Source organism: Pimephales promelas, chromosome 2 (genome assembly GCF_988280905.1).
Source record: "Pimephales promelas chromosome 2, fPimPro1.hap1.1, whole genome shotgun sequence".
Taxonomy (NCBI): domain Eukaryota; kingdom Metazoa; phylum Chordata; class Actinopteri; order Cypriniformes; family Leuciscidae; genus Pimephales; species Pimephales promelas.
This window is the reverse complement of record NC_142770.1, coordinates 34,353,069-34,371,024: the sequence shown is the minus strand read 5'-3', so window position 1 is coordinate 34,371,024 and position 17,956 is coordinate 34,353,069. Positions and strand designations below refer to the sequence as shown.

Below are 17,956 nucleotides of genomic sequence, written 5' to 3'. Positions count from 1 at the left end.
ACTGAACGCTCGAATGAATGAGCGACACGGCGTTCGACGTAAATGTCTCGTTCCCTGCCTTTCAGGGAACCGAGGTTACGAAAGTAACCGGAGACGTTCCCTTTCAAGGCGGTCACTTCGACATTTACGTCGATGACGTAGTATGGGAACTGTGTCAAATCCCGCCGTGGAGCAGAGGACCCGCCCACTCGAAAATGACAGAACCCACATCCAATAGCTGATCACTAGAAAAACTAGACTCCTGATAGGTCGAAGCGAACCAATAGCGCGCTTTCAGAACCTTGTCAAAATTTGCATATCCCGAGCAAATGAAATAGGGGGAAGCCTTGCACTGAATACTCAGGGCAGAACAACACAATTAAGGATGTAATACAAGCAGCAGCGACAGTTGCAAGCACAATAGGGAACCGGGCTGATAACACAGGCTTAACTCACCGAAAGCACTTGAGGCGCAATAGAAGAGACATCCAATTTATAAAATCTGGCGAATGTATTCTGAGAAGACCAGCCAGCAGCAAGACACAAGTCCCTTATAGACATACCTCTAGACCAGGCCCACGAGGAGGCAATCGCCCTCGTTGAATGAGCCTTAATGCTTAGGGGACAGTCCACTCCCTGGCAATCATAAGCCAAAGCAATCGCTTCCACAATCCAGTGAGCAAGTCTCTGTTTCGAAACTCCACGTCCCTTATTACAACCGCCAAAGCATACAAACAGCTGGTCCGATTGACGAAAAGCGGCCGAGCGAGTCATATACATCCGTAAAGCCCTGACCGGGCAAACAGCACTCTGAGCATCAGTGTCACACGAGACTGATGACTCAGAAGATAACGCCGGTAAGAAGACAACCTGCGCTCGGAACGGAGTGCTGAGAGACTTCGGAACATAACCCTGTCTCGGTCGAAGAGTGACATTACAATCACCCGGTCCAAAACGAATGCAGTCCTCGTGAACCGAGAACGCATGCATATCCCCCACGCGTTTCGCTGAAGCGAGAGCGAGAAGTAAAGCAGTTTTCAGGGAAAGCTCCTTGGTGGCTATTGAAGCCAGAGGCTCAAACGGTGGATTCGACAAGCCCTCAACACTAGTGCTAAATCCCATGGCGGCACAGAAGGCGGCTGTGACGGGCGTAATCTCCTAGCTCCCCTGAGAAAACTGATCACCAGCGCGTGCTTGCCGATCGACTGCCCTTCGACCGGGGGGTGAAACGCAGCAATAGCAGCCACATACACCTTTAGAGTGGATGGTAAACTCCCGTTATCCATCCTGTGCTGGAGGAAGCTTAGAATATCCGACACGGAACAGTTGCACGGGTCAATACTGATACTCTGACACCATTTAGAGAAAACTTCCCATTTCAACTTATACAAGCGCCTAGTGGATGGGGCTCGCGCTTCAGATATAGTGCTCAACGCGCGAGAGTGCAGAGCGTCTCGCTCATTTAAAGACCCCGCAGCGGCCACACATGAAGGCTCCACAGCCCGAGGTTGGGATGCCATATCGTGCCGTTCGCCTGCGATAACAGGTCCCTCCTGAGAGGAATTTCCCATGGGGAGTCCACTAGCAGCTCTATCATGCCCGCGAACCAGGGCTGATTCGGCCAGTACGGGGCTACGAGAAGCACAGATGCTTTTTCCTCCCTGATTTTGCACAACACTAGAGGCAGAATCTTCACCGGAGGAAAGGCGTAAAGCCTGGCTCTCGGCCAGCGCGAAGTCAAGGCGTCGGAAGTCTGACCCAGGGGGGAACGAGACAGCGAAAAGAACGTCCGACAGTGTGTGTTCTCGTGCGACGCAAATAGATCGACCTCCGCCCTCCCGAATCGATCCCAGATCATCTGCACCGATCCCGGGTGAAGCCTCCACTCTCCCTGAGGAATTCCATTCCTCGAGAGCATATCCGCTCCGCGATTCAAAACACCGGGAATATGCGCCGCTCTCACTGATAAGAAGTGCCGGTCTGCCCACAGCAGGAGACTCGCTGCCTGCTCGAATAGGGGCCTGGAGCGTACGCCCCCCTGGCGATTTATGTACGAGACCACCGACGTGTTGTCGGTCCGAATCAGTACATGCTGACGCTCTAGCTGAGACCGGAAGGCTTTGAGGGCTAAGGAAACCGCCTTCAACTCCAAGCGGTTTATGTGCCACCTCCGTTGTGACTCCGTCCACGAGCCGGAGGCAGTCGCGCCCATGCACACCGCTCCCCAGCCTGAAGTTGATGCATCCGTCAAGACCGCGATGCGATTCGCTACGGTACCCATAGGGACCCCTGAACTGAATAACACTGGGTCTCTCCACGGCGCCAAAGTGCGAAAGCAGCTGTGAGTGACCGTGATGCGCTTGAGGCCGGTCGCCCACGCCCCCTGAGGGACCCGGAGCTTCAACCAAATTTGAAGCGGACGCATATGAAGCAGACCCAGATGGCATACCGGGGAGGCTGCCGCTAACAGACCTAATAGTCTCTGAAACTCCTTTAGTGGTACAGACCTGCCCGGTCTGAAGCGATGCAGAGACAATGCCAGAGACTGTATGCGCTCTTGAGAGAGATGTGCTCGCATCGTTACAGAGTTCAAACACACTCCCAGAAACGCTGTGGTCTGACTCGGCGTGAACACGCTTTTCTGTTCGTTTACACGCAGTCCCAGCGAGTCCAGGTGACGGAGTAATAATTCCACATGACCGATTAGCACCTCTCGCGAATGGGCTAAAATCAGCCAATCGTCCAGATAATTCAGGATGCGCATTCCGCTCGACCTGAGGGGAGACAGCGCCGCGTCCACGCACTTCGAAAAGGTGCGGGGGGCAAGAGCCAATCCGAACGGGAGAACTGAATACTGGTAAGCTGTGCCCTCGAACGCAAATCTCAGAAAACGCCTGTGGCGCGCTGCTATCTGGATATGAAAGTACGCGTCCTTTAAGTCCACTGAAGCGAACCAATCCCCGGGACGAACCTGTGCCAGAATTTGCTTCAGAGTTGTCATTCTGAACGCGCGCTTGTGAAGCGCTCTGTTTATGGGTCTCAGGTCCAAGATCGGACGGAGCCCCCCCCTTTCTTCGGTACCACAAAATAGCGGCTGTAGAAACCGCTCTCCCTCTCGCTCGGGGAAACCGGTTCTATAGCTCCTTTCTCGAGCAGGCTGAGCACTTCTTGTCTCAGAACAGGGGCGTTTTGGGGCAGTGTTAATGACTGGATCACGCCGTTGAAGCGGGGTGGTCTGCGTCTGAACTGAAGCGAGTACCCGTGACGAATTATGCTTAACACCCATGGGGAAATCCCGGGAATTGATTCCCATGCGTCCAGAAAATGACTCAGAGTGTGAGCTCGAACTGTGGTCATAGCTGCTACCAGTGTAGTGTTTAGACTGAAGCCGCGTTCCCGCGAGGCAGAACCCCTTGGGAGGGCGGCTCGCGGTGGGCTGAGTGTGGTGCTGGCAATCTCTTGCCCATGAGATGCCATTATAGTCATAGATTGTGGCCCTACACTGTCCCGGGAGAGGGCGGGTGACACAATATGAGGTGCAAGAGGAAGAAAAAGCTCTTTTTGTGAAGGGGTACATGCTTTTATTGAACAAACAGCATTTACACACATACGATCGTCTCTCAACAGAACATGAGGGATACGATGAACACGGCGCTTGGAGGCCGGCCCCCCTTCGCGCTCTCTCTTCCTCTTGCCCAATCCGTCAGGAAGACGGCTTTGGCGCGGAGGGGGGCGCGCTGTCCTTCCCTCGGCGCGGGCTCCTTCTCTGGCGATGGCCCTTCCTCCCAGGACCTGGCCACTGTCTTCCCCGGGAAGCACGAGCATCCGGCCCGGTGCGATGCACTGTGGGCTGACTCCCTGAACTCTGAGGGCGGCGAGTAGCTGAAGACGAGCGCGAACGCTGCTAAGACGGGGGTGCTCGACGCGGGATCACGTGACTCATGGCTTTGGCGCGTTTCTGGGTCTCCGAGAAACGCTCCGTGACAGCCTCCACCGCGTTCCCAAAGAGACAAGCCTGGGTGATGGGAGCATTAAGCAGGGTTTTCCGGTCAGAATCTTTAACATCGGACAGAGTCAGCCACAGGTGTCTGTGGAGGACGACCAGAAAACCCATAGAGCGGCCGACAGCTTGCGCTGAGCGTTTAGTGGCCAACAGCGCAAGGTCCGTCGCCGAGCGAAGGTCCCGGACGGCGTCAGCGTCGACAGAGGCGACGCCATCCAGAGACTTTAGCAGTTTCGCCTGGAATACCTGGAGGATAGCCATGGCGTGAAGAGGTTAAACTGCCTCTCCCGCTGCCGCGTACGCCTTATCCGCCTGGTGGGCCGTGAATCTGCAGGGCTTGGACGGCAGGCTGCGGTCCGCGCCCAGTGCAGACGTAGATTGGCATAGGTGAGAGGCGACGGTCTCCTCGACGATGGGCATGCGCACATAACCGTGGGCTACGGCATCGTCGACGTGCGCGAACAAGGACTGGGTGGCAGAAAGACTGCGTGCTGACTGGGGCGCAGCCCACGACTTGACCACGTGCTCGTGAAGGTCCGGGAAAAACGGGGTTCCCCTCCTCGAAGCGGCCTGACGGCGGCTCGACTGAAGGAACCAGGTGTCCATTTTGCTTTTAGCTTGTTCGTCCGGCGCGTTCCAGGAAAGGTCCAAATCGGCGACGGCCTTAGTAAGGACTCTGAAAAGCTCCTCTTGGAGGTCTGCAGGACTCTCCTGCTCAGTAGGCGCGGCCTGCTCGGATCCCCAGTCTTTCTCCGACGCTGATAGGGACATAGCGTCCTCCTCCTCGCTAGCTCCAAAGGAGATGAAATCCGCGACGTCGCGGGGGGGGGCGGAAGCTATCGTCCGCGAAGCTGACGGCTTCGAACTCCCTTACCCTGGGAGGGGAAGGGCCCACCAGCGGCTCGCAGGCGGCAGCGGGCCCAATCCCTACGGCTGCTCGAGCCATATCCCTCCTTGCCTTGAGGGCACGCACGGGCATGTCCGCGCAGTGGGCGCACGAGAGGTCGTCAGACAGAGCCGACTCGGCGTGGGCGAGGCCCATGCAGGTGATGCAGAAAAGGTGGGTGTCCGGCGCAATAATAGGCCCCGAACACAAATTGCAAGTAGATGCCATCGGATGCAAAAGACAGTGTGGTATCTTAAGTGCACCTTCGACGACGGCGAAAGGTAATGTAATTCCAAATCGTAAGCACACGTCGATTTGAGCGTGAAGTAAAGGATTCTGATGCAATCGACGAACAATATGCAATTTATACTGCCAGGCTAGGCAATATTTGCATATTTTGCGTCAATTGGCCAGCTGTCGTCAGCTGGCGTTAGCCCATAAGATTTCAGCAGAAGTGAAGAAGGGGAGGAGTTCCCATACTACGTCATCGACGTAAATGTCGAAGTGACCGCCTTGAAAGGGAACACTTATTCTCCATTCATCATAATGACTTGGGCCTTTTTTTTTGTTCAGTGTTACACTTACTACAGACATGACATACATAAGTGTGTTGTAAAATATTTGAGAATATTGTTTTTTATACCCAGAACACACAAATACACGGTAACAAATATATTTTATTTTCCCCACAAAATCAATGGGAGATAGATCCCACATTTTGTACACCCCAACCAACACAAAGTTGCACATACAGTGGTCTACATACAAAACAACAAAATTTTTTATGCTGTTACAGTTAAAAAAGAAATAAAAAAAAATCTATGCTGCATCCTCTCTTTGGTTTTGGTATTTTATGCCAAAGCTCTGATCGCTAATTGTAAAACTGTGTGACGTGTGTTTGTCCATGTGACGAGTCAGTGTGAATATCTGAATGGCAGTGTGTTCCTCGTGAAAACAAGAGATTTTCTGCATGAAAATTATGCCAAATGCAGAGAATTGTGTGCAGTGTTTTGAAAAAAGTGTGTTTTAGAGCTGCAATTTGAGTGTAAAGCAGGAATTGTGCTTGTAGTTCAGCAGAATTGGTTCAGGGGGTTGGTGAATGAGTTATATGTTGTGGTCATTGTGTCTCAAGTACCAGAAAATGTGTGTAAACAATCGAGAAAAACTGTATATTTGATCTTTCCCACAAAAACAAAGGGAGCTAGATCGCACATTTTGTACATCCCAGCAACACAAATTTGCACATAGAGTGGTCTACACACAGTGGTCAACACAACAGAGAAATGTACTGTATACAGTTACAGTAAAAAAACTAATAAATAAATAAATATGCTGCATCCTCTCTTCTGTTTCAGTCTTGTATGCTAAAGCTCTGATTGCTAATTGTAAAACGGTGTGACATGTGTTTACCCATATGACGAGTCAGTGTGAATATTTGAATGGCAGTGTTTTCCTCGTGAAAACAAGAGATTTTCTGCATGAAAATTGTGCCAAATGCAGAGAATTGTGTGTAGTGTTTTGAAAAAAGTGTGTTTTAGAGCTGCAATTTGAGTGTAAAGCAGGAATTGTGCTTGTAGTTTAGCAGAATTGGTTCAGGGGGTTGGTGAATGAGTTACATGTTGTGGTCATTGTGTCTCAAGTACCAGAATTTGTGTGTAAACAATTGAGAAAAAATGTAAAGTCATAAGCTGACATCATCCAATTCCACAAAAGTAGTGCCAGAAAATCCACAAAGATGTGGCTTAACATAAACCATACATATCTGAAAGTGACATCAAGGCCCGTTTATGGTGCCAGAGGAAGGAGTGGTGTTCTGCTTTATCCTGTCCAGCATGTATTTGAAGAGAGAGTGACGGTAGGTGAAGGGGCCAGTCCTGCTACTATCATCAGTCCTTAACCCTGCACACAGTGCACAGACTCACATCCTCCAGGACAGGTATTGGGGAAACTCTGGGAGGCCCTGACACGAGTACCAGGGAGAAAAACTAAATGCTAAAAAACTAAAAATAAAAAACTAAACACTTTTATTTTACTTTACACAAGTACCAAAACAAGTACAGAGCACTGCCTTTACCCGGTGGTTCACCAAACAGAATTAAACCCCCAAAAAGCGCTAAAAGATCTGAAAGTCCCAGCTCATTTTTGACCAAGTGGGTTTCACACACAAGTAACTAATGAGAACTACAAGCTGGATTAACCCTTGTGCATCCTTATGGACATTTTTGTCCTTTTCAGTTTTTTTTTATCACTTTACCTGTGTTAATGCTAATTTGGCACAGGTGTGTATTTTTATGAAATTTTACTATTTCACCACCATTTTCTAAAAAAAAAATAAAAAATTTGCATTAGGTACACAAAATACTCCCTATCAGTGCCTTTTGGACAACAATGTCCCCATTGAAACCCCCATTTTTAATCGCAGGGCCATTTAACTATAAAATGATGCAATCTTTGTTAAGACATTTTCTTTGTTTTATTCTGTTGGCAAGGCTCCGAAATTTTTATTTTTACTATTTTTTTTTTTTTTTTTTTTTTTTTTACCAGATGGTGCCAGTTGCTTTATTCCTGTTTTCTGCTTATTAACAATAATTGTGTGGGTGGATGACAGAGTGTGGTTTGTATGTGTGTAATACATTTTTTTTTGTGTAGATGTGTTTGTGTACTTGTAATATTTGAGAGAGAAAAACTCATTTGCAAATCTAAAATCCAATCACTGTGTGCACCAGTGGAGTTTTGCTGGCACCCAATGGGGAAAATCTGTTACTGCACCCAAACAAACTCTTACCGAAAGCTCATTTTTTTGAGATAGGCCTGTCCAACTCAAATTTGGAACACAACCTATTCAGATGCATGGCTTTGATTTTCTTGCAGTTTTAGAGTTCAACCTGATTTATAAAATATATATAATATATATATATATATATATATATATATATATATATATATACAGTGCCCTCCACAATTATTGGCACCCCTGTTTAAGATGTGGTCGAGGACTTTTAAAAATTCTCCCTTTTTTTTAAACAACATAGAATCCAAATGCAAAAAAAGAGAAAAATCCAACCTTTTATTTAAGTACATTACTTTGGTGGTAAAAAAAAAATTAAAAATTTAAAAAAATAAAAACTTCAAATCATGTGTCCCACAATTATTGGCACCCCTGATGTTAATACTTTGTACAACCCCCTTTTGCCAACAAGACAGCACTTAATCTCCTCCTATAACATTTCACAAGATTGAAGAACACAGAGAGAGGGATCTTTGACCATTCTTCTTTGCAAAATCTTTCTAGATCATCCAGTATCCTGGGCCCTCTCTTGTGCACTCTCCTCTTTAGCTCACCCCACAGGTTTTCGATTGGATTGAGGTCTGGGGACTGAGATGGCCATGGGAGGACCTTGAGTTTGTGACTGAACCATTTTTGTGTAGATTTTGCCACACGTTTTGGATCATTATCCTGCTGAAAGACCCAATGACGACCCATCTTCAGCTTTCTGGCAGAGGCCATCAGGTTTTTATTTAAAATGTCCTGGTAGTTCAAAGCGTTCATAATGCCATGCACCCTAACAAGGTTCCCAGGGCCTTTGGAAGAGAAACAGGCCCACAGCATCATAGATCCTCCACCATACTTCACGGTGGGCATGAGGTACTTTTCGGCATACACATCTTTTGTTTTACACCAGATCCACTTAGAGTGTTTGTTGCCAAAAAGCTCAATCTTAGTCTCATCCGACCAAAGCACACGATCCCAGATGAAGTCCCAGTGCCGCTTGGCAAACTCCAGACGTTTACGTTTGTCAGTGTTAGTGAGAAAAGGCTTTTTCCTAGCATGCCTCCCAAACATCTTGTTGGCATGTAGAGAGCGTCTGATGGTTGTTTTGGAGATTTTGTGACCCCAAGATGCCACTATTTGATGCAATTCTGTGACAGTGAGCTTAGGACTTTTTTTTACTTTTCTTAGCATCCTCCTCACAGTGCGTTGTGGCAAGATAAACTTGGGACCTCTTTCAGCCTTGTTTGTCACTGTTCCTGTTGTTTTAAACTTCTTAATGATTCCTCTAACTTTAGATATGGGCAATATAAGGTGAGTGGCTATTTTCTTGTAGCCATTGCCTGACTTATAAAGGTCATCACACATCTGCCTTACTTGAATGGTGTGTTCTCTTGTCTTTGCCATGTTGACAAATGGGTAAGAGAATTAGGCCTCTGTGTCATGTCATATTTATACCCCAGGGAAATAGGAAGTCATGAATTACTAATTAAAAGTTCCTAGATATCCTGACCAACATTAGCAACTACAGAAAATATATTTTTTAAAAAAAATCAATTACATTTTTCAGCGGAATTGTTAGGGGTGCCAATAATTGTGGGACACAGGATTTGAAGTTTTTATTTTTCTAAATTTTTACATTTTTTTTTTACCACCAAAGTAATGTACTTAAATAAAAGGTTGGATTTTTCTCTTTTTTTTGCATTTGGGTTCTATGTTGTTTAAAAAAAAGGGAGAATTTTTAAAAGTCCTCAACCACATCTTAAACAGGGGTGCCAATAATTGTGGAGGGCACTGTATAATTACCTGATCGACACTCCAAGTGTTTATACCCAGGAGAAGTTGAAAGCGTACAAATCTCTTGATGCCTATAATTTTGTTCTGTGTGGTCATGTCCAAGACATACAACTTCATGATTACAAAGTTCAAAACTTCGTTGTGCTTAAGACGGAGGTTCTGCCTAGTCAAAGACAGGGTAAGAAGACGGAGTTGTACAAGGCCTGGGTTATCGTCAACAAGACCAACAACTGTATTCTGACTGCAAACTGCACCTGTATGGCTGGGTATGTAACATAAGACATTTATGAAATTATATTACTTTTTTGTTTTTATTTATCCAACCCAGTATTTGTCAGTAAGATAATCTAACTCCATTTCACTGCTTATTGCTAAAATCATACAGCTGCTATTGACATGTATAGCCTAATGCACCACTTACAACAATGTGTTTCATTCATTGGAGAGCTAGGAATAAACCATTTTGTGCAGGTTAGGGTCATGCTGCAGCCATGCAGCTGCCCTTATGTTTAAAGGCACACTATGCACTCTCTGGTTTTTTTGTAAAACAGTGACCTCTAGAGCCGCTGTGGTGTACTTGCACTGTCGTAAATAACCGTTATTCCCCTGTTACTGCATATACTGTCAAGTGCTAGACTGCTTTTTAATAATAAAGTTGCCTATCGCGTTTGCTGGCTTATAGCGTTTTTACATGATTTCTGCAAAATCAGAAGTAAATAGCCTATAGTGTATAGGCTACTGTATAATTTCATTCATGTTTTTTGATTGTAATGTTAAAATTACAAAATGTCAGATGACATCAATCAAGTTAAATGTACGTCGCATTATTTCATAACATTGGACGTTATGATTTAGACATGATTACAATTTATCATAATAGCAAATTGTGTTCAATTATTTACAACCTCTAGGCTTATATATGTCCTAATAATTATGTGAGATATTGACTATGTCCTCATGGTAATCGCAAGAATCAACATCAACAGCGTCAAGATTTGATTGATTCATAATCAACACAATTTGAAGTTACAGTCGGGAAGTGTACTGTTAGTCAGATAAACTTGATATAACAGTAACTTACACACGTCATAAGAAATCCGAACCAGACAAAGGACTAAAGATACGTGATAAATACACATCACAACACCTGAGTTCAGCTGGCAAACTAGCTCTTGTGGCAAGCTCGGCAATAAAACATAACGAAAAAAACAACAAGACTAAGAGAAACGACTGTTTTTAGGAAGTCTGCTTAAAGCTCTGGTAATCGAAAGCTATAGACATGTGAGAATTATTGAACTGGTCTTATTATCAACAACGGATGAATGAACAGCACCGTAAAAAATTACATACCACAAGCCAGTGCAGCAACATACAATATAGAAACAACTAGTATACAAATACAAACAAGTTTATAAATAAGAGATTTACTTACAAGTCCATCAACAAGATCGCCAGGTCAGCATCGCAGTTACAATCCAGTGCAGCTTTTAAGCTCGCGCCAACGAGTGAAAGCCCGACCGAGTGGACTCTTGTCCGGTTTCTAGCACGGTCCGATTCTCTTTCCCTGTTTCGAAAGTAGCTTCATACAGTATGATGTTGTTGATGCGTGTGACGTCGTTGCCGTAAACCATTTCGTGATTCTCACGCGCTGTGTCAGGGGCGCCACTCTCAAACTTGCATGGCTGGTTTTTCCGGCGGCGTCCCCCCCAAGCTTTCCTACCAGGATGATTCGCCCTACTATGACTTTGTTAACCACCAAAACGACTTTGAAGCTGTTATATTAAGGTACAGATCTTGCATAGAGTGCCTTTAAGGCCTAGTCAATTAGGGGCCGGGATATGTTGAAGCCATTTCAATGGAACTAATAATAATATTGAATATAATTTAAAATATTTTGAGTTTATTTAGTAAAATCTGAGAATACCTGTGTTGCAAATGGAACGTAGAAATTTGAATGTAAGCAGTTGCCCAGTGATCTAGTATAATGTAATTTGATTGGTTGTTAGATTTAGTATGAAAGAATAGTATACTGCGAAGCAGTCAGAAGCCACTAGACTTTGGAGCAACACAGTCTTTTGACCTACACGGAACAGTTAATTTGTAAGAAAAGTAAAGATTCCAAGTTTTTGTTTTATTTTATGTTTTTGAAATTCATAATTAAACAGTCAAACGAAGAACTTTGGATTCAAGACTTTTATTCGCGGACGTTTTGTGTTGAGTACAAAAGAACTTTGAAGTCCTAAGCTAGTGAGTCAGGTTTCTGCACTCACATAGCCAATGGGGACATCTTTGAGCCAGAGAATGAGGAAGACCATGATGACGGTCCCCCGGATCCCCACAACCTTGCAGCAAAAGTGGGAGAACATGTGCGGAACAATCTGGCTGCTGCGGTGTCTGCTCCAAACATCCCTGTGACTACCTTTAAAACATTAAAAAAGCTTAAAATGTTTTACAATTCATGTTGTCAGCATTCCTTTTCTTTCCAAATGTCATTTTTTAGGTTTACAATTACATGCATTTTGTTTTTATAACTTTTATTGTGTAATGGCCTAAACCACTGAACTGGTTAGCAGAAGATTGCTGGTCGATCTCCACAGCCGATGCCACGAGTGTGTCCTTGAGCAAGGTCCTTTTACTCCAGGTTGATCTAGGCTCATTGTCCTTGTAATAAATGCACAGAGTCACTTGGATAAAAAAAACATCTACCAAATTTAAAATGCTTTATGATTTTTACTACTATAATACAAAATGCATATATATATATATATATATATATATATATATATATATATATATATATATTTACTACCATTTCTACCTGGTGGGTTGAAGGGTTAATTCACCTAAAACATTTGAATTTAGCCATTATTTACTTTCTTTATATTCTTTCCATTATTTACAATTTTACTTGCTTTCATGCTATCAGATCCCTCAATTACTATGTCTTTAAACCACAAAATGTGAAAAAAAAAAAATATATATATATATAGATATATATATTGATCAATGGAGCCCAACTTTCAGATATATTTATGTCTTTGGGTGCACTAACACTTCAGTCACTATTTCACTGGGTTTAGGTAATGCAAAACTTAAGATAATTTGTGTGAAGAGTCCAACTTAAGGCGGACATACACTGTGCGATGTCTGTGCGATTTCAGCAAGGTACCTACTCACACTGAACGAGTAAATCGCATGCGATGCAAAGCCAAAGTTCAGGATTTATGTGCTCACACTGTACGGTCCGATCGTCGAGCTGCGACTTCACTGCTCACACTATACTTGTAATATCTGCGATTACCCCCTGGATTGCGCCTATTTGCGTGTATGTATCCAGAGATATTGTCAAAACAAGCATCTGCTATCAGTATCAAGATGATTTAGTATTTTCAATTTATGCATTTAATTATTATTATTATTATATTATCATTATTAGGGGAGCCCTATAGGCTAATTTTACTATTAAATTGATCGGCTATTATAATTAATTTGCCACGCAATATTTTCACAGCACATAACCAACGTGCTGTGAGGATAATAAAATATTAATCTTACTCCTCATTAAAAATTGTCTAAAACATTTAGGTCGATTACAATGAATTATATATAAAATAACTATTAACAGTCTATAATATGTCCGAACATTGCCATTATTAATCATCAATGAAAATTAAAAACAGGTTTATTTCAAAAACATTGTTTGACAAAATAATAAAAGAGGTGTTACATATCAGGTGGCTTGAAGACGGTGGGTAGCCTAATATTATCCATTTTGCAACACGAACTGGAGGTAAGCAACAGTAATTTGTAGCTCGTTTTTATTTTAATTTTATTTTTGCTGCAGATGAAATGGTTAAACTTCTGTTTTCGTGCAGGTGCAGTGAGGGAAAAAACACTGAGTTTAGGGCAATCGGTTCGTAGCTTTGCTTCAACTGTGCGATATAGTCACGAGGAGCGACCAAAATTTCTGACATGCCAGAAATTCATCCGACCATCCGATTGTCGATCGTGAGAGGTTAATCTCTCCCTGTACACTGCACGAACACTGCACGACAAACGACGCACGACAAAGCTGAAAATCGGTCCGACACGAAAATGAGTCGCACGAGTCAGAATTCGGCTCAAAATCGGACGAAAATCGCACAGTGTATGCCCGCCTTAAGGTCATGGAGGGCCATTGTCCTGGACAGTTTTTCCTACCCTAATTATACACACCTGAATCTATTTAATCCAATTAATATCTGACTACTAGATAATTACAGACAGGTGTGTTGGACTTGAACCCTGCATGACCTGCCTTGAATATCCCTGCGTGAGCTCTGTATGCATTTATAGACGCTTTCAGCAGTGACAACATAAACAAACAGTACTGCGCATGTGCATTATTCTGGCCCAAACTTAACTTCTGGCAGACTTGCGGAGACAATCCATAACAAGTAAATAACCTAGTAGCTGGTATTTCTTGCCAGTCAAAGAAAATAAATTTTACCTGGCCGAACTGAAATGTGACACTACCAGACCCGTTGAACAAAAATTAGAGACAAAATGTTTTTCTACAGACGTGTCTGATTTACCGCAGTGTTAAAAAACTGTACCGACCGCAACGGCGGGGTTTGATAAGGTTTACATAGCTCTCCTTATTAGCTATAGGCTTCTTACATGCTTGCTAACCTTTTTTTAAGGCGGGTCTCCACATTTACAGCATGTTGGATGGATCTGTGCAGCGCTGTTTATGATACTAACCATTCAATACACAGACTGGTCCGCTGTCAATGTGTTTGCGAGAGAGAGAGAGAGAGAGAGAGAGAGCGTGCGAATATGTGCTGCACGCAACAACTCTGCAGTCAATTACAACTTTTCCCATCTTAAATTGTTAAAAACACGGAAATCAATATGTGGCGGTCAGCGCTGATAATGTGGTGGGCTGCCACTAATAAATGTATGGGAAACACAAACACTGTACCGCTTATCACTCAGATAAACATAGATAGGCTATTTTAATACCGCCGTCTCCCTCATAGGAAACCTTGACATTTTTATTTTTAAAAATTGTGCTTGCTCCCTAGGTCAGATTGCACCCCACAGCTCAACAACCTGCTCATCACCTTAACTTTCAAGGCATTTGTAGTCAATGCCATATTATCCAGTAAACACTAATGAACGAACAGAACAGAAGTTAACTTTGGGACAGCTCATCACCATGGCAACGCGTCTGATGAAAGCGTCTATAAGTCCCATAATACACTACAATAAAACGATTGTTTTTGTTTTATAATGTGTGGTTGATGCCTAGAAATGGTTTGTTTTTATAAACAAAGTATTGTGCAAAAGTCTCAGGCCACCATTTGACATTGTTGTAGCAATGGTATCATTTTTATTCTTACTGACACTTTATTCTCACTGATGTTTGCCTAAAGAAGCCAGATTTGTTTTAAGTTCATATCTCCTTTTTTTCTGTTTTTATCTTAATAATGATAGAAAAATATGGATGGTCATATAGCTGTTGGTGGCCTACTATTTTTGCACAGAACTGTGTGTGTGTGTGTGTGTGTGTGTATATATATATATATATATATATATATACACACACACACAAATCTAAATTTAGTATGTATATTCAATTTAAATGCGTTTTAGAATGTTTATTCTTACATAAAACCAGATGTGTAAATGATCAGAAAACACTTTTACTTTATTTTTTAGCAAGAAGCTCAAGTACAGAAAGAAATCTCTCATCTCTTTCCTTTGTCTTCCGCTCTCTCTTTTCTTCTTTTTCACTTGCCTCCCGGCGCCATCGCTCTTCACTTTCCCTTGCTTCTCTTGCTTGCCTCTCCTCCCTCGCTTGTCTCTCTCGTTCTCTTCTGTCCTCCTTCTCCGCCATTTCTCTCCACAGCCTCTCCTCCCTCTCAGCAGCTTTCCGCTCTCATTTCTCTTCTCTTTCCTCCATCTCCCGGATCAGGTCCTCTATATCCAAAGGCCTTTTCCGGGCTCTCGCCTCTGGCCTCACTGAGGATGAAGAGGCCACAGCAGCATCTGGCCCACATGAGGCAACGAGGGCAGGAGGAGTGAGTGAGGGTCTGCCCCCAATTGCCTCATCCATGGCGGAATACCATTTCCAGGATGCTGCTGTGGGCTCTCCATCCTCAGTGCTCATCCCTGTCTGTGGACATTTCAGGTCCTGCAAAAAGACACAAGCATGATACAAAAGCAATCGTTTTAATATCACAATGTAATTTGATTTTATCAAAATTATCTTACTTTATATTTTTGTTTTAGGTTTTCCCATTTTTTTATTTTTTTTTATTTTTTTTTTACAAATGCTGCCGTTACCCTGCCTTGCAGGTCCTGCTCCACCACAAAAGCTCTGCAGTAAATTCACAGAAATTAAAAATCAAAAAGTGTTTAGAAATTACAAGAATTAAATAAACTACATTAACATTAAAATAATATTTATTCATTGCCGTTGTATACTCACTCAAAGCCTTTGATGGCAGCATTTCGCTTTCCAGTGAAGAGGACTTCATGAGCCACTCTCCACTGGATGAGCTGATGAGTATGCTCATCTGTCCCTGTAACATCCAGACAAGATTCACTGTTGTTTCTGCTCAATACTACCTTACATGTTGATGGATTTTCAGAAGTGTTAAGTATTGATACTTAACTTTATTAACACATATTATTAAGCTTTTTAACCAACAATAAAATATAGTATTTATATTTAGTTACTTTATGTACATTTATTTACATTACTTACATTCATGAATTGCAAACTACAAAATAGCGCACATACACATACTCAGATATAACGTTACTTCTATTTTATGTCCTCATCTTATCGAAGATTTTCCAGGCATATTTTAAATAGACATAATTTAGTAATCGTATTTAACAGATAGATATATGGTTTAAAATGAGTGTAACGTTAAATCTATGTTGGAGACGATCGTGTGCTCACTAAATCTCCCCAGTTAGATATCCATAATAAAACTAGTATATGCCTACTATTTCGCGTTACACCTTCAAAAATTAAACAGTTCAGTATTTGAGCAAATGTGAATTAAAACAAGGAACCTTGTTTTTGGTTTGTAATACTCACATTTGAAAACACCCGCGTCACGGTTCTCCGTCATGTTTGATAATGACGTTTCATAGACGTACTTCTTCTTCGTTCTTTTATTACGTATTTTCTCCCATGGCCTGCTGGGATAGAAAAGTGTTCATCTTCGTACTCTTCAAAATCTGGGCAGAAGCAGTAAGCCATCCAGGAACTTCTCGTCTACTCTTTTATGAGTACTGAGGTTTCGGACTTAATACTCCTTTCAAATACTGTTTTCCCCAACTCCGTGAAGTTGGCACCCCATAAAACGAAATAATCTCCAAAACTATGCCAATGGTTTGTGCTGTATTTGTGCTGATTTGTGCCGTAAAAACGAACATTTGTGCTGGTTTGGAGTTTGAGATATTGAAGATTATTTTTTTGGTTGTGTTACGTCACTCTCCACCCCATATCGTTCAAATCGCTCCAAACCGGTGTCATTCGTTTGTGCTCTGTTTGTGCTGGTTTGTGCCGTTAAAACAAACATTGTATCCATTTTCCTTTCGCAGATATAGCCAATTTAATGCATGCAAGAAAAAAAATTCACTTTACACATTTTTTTTAAAGTATCGAACAAAAGAAGCGGAGGTTAAATATAAGAAATATAAAAACAAATTGACAGGCATTATTAAGTCAAGTCAAGTCAAGTCACATTTATTTATATAGCGCTTTTCACAATACAGATTGTATCAAAGCAGCTTCACAGTGATAACATGAAAGTAGCACAACACAGATCAACAACATTGCTAAACACTAAATAAATAACCCCAACTGAGCAAGCTCAAAGCAAGCCAAAAGCAAGGCGACAGTGGCAAGGAACCAAACTCCATCAGATTGGATGGAGAAAAAACCTTGGGAGAACCCAGGCTCAGTCGGGGGCCAGTTCTCCTCTGGCTTACATTCATATTGTTTAAATATAAATATTAAATATAAATATTGTTTATGAATCAAACGGCGCCATAACATATCGCAGGCGTTGAGTCGTCTCATCACAGGCGTTGAGTCGTCTCATCACAGGCGTTGGGGCATCCGAAATCCCCGTGAGAGGCTGGACACAAAACTGGACCTGACGAACGCCATTTTTCTCGGGACAAGCGTCCCGAGATAACAGCAGAAAGGCAGATGGGAAATAATTAGCATAGCTGATGTTCATAATGATTTCCGTTATAACTCACAAACTCTCCGAGATTATTATTAGAATTTTCTTATTATTAGAAAATGTAAACAGGATTATTATAATAAATTGTTAGATAGTAATAAGAATAATACTAAAGGTTTATGGAACATTTTAAATAGTTTAATAACAAACAAATCTAGAATAAACAACTATCCACAATATTTTAGAGAAGAGGATAACATTATCAATAATAAGAACACAATAGTCAATAAATTTAATAAATTCTTTGTAGATGTTGGCCCGAATCT

General features: G+C 42.7%; 1 protein-coding gene and 1 pseudogene across 2 annotated transcripts in view; one reads left to right on the top strand and one right to left on the bottom strand.

The window, feature by feature from the left end:
• The window catches only part of LOC120475522 (ribonuclease inhibitor-like), a 457,326-nt gene that overhangs the window by 322,921 nt on the left and 116,449 nt on the right, over positions 1-17,956 (top strand). The gene's annotated exons all lie outside the window — the stretch shown is intronic.
• Positions 15,128-16,565, bottom strand: LOC148997247 (uncharacterized; annotated as a pseudogene).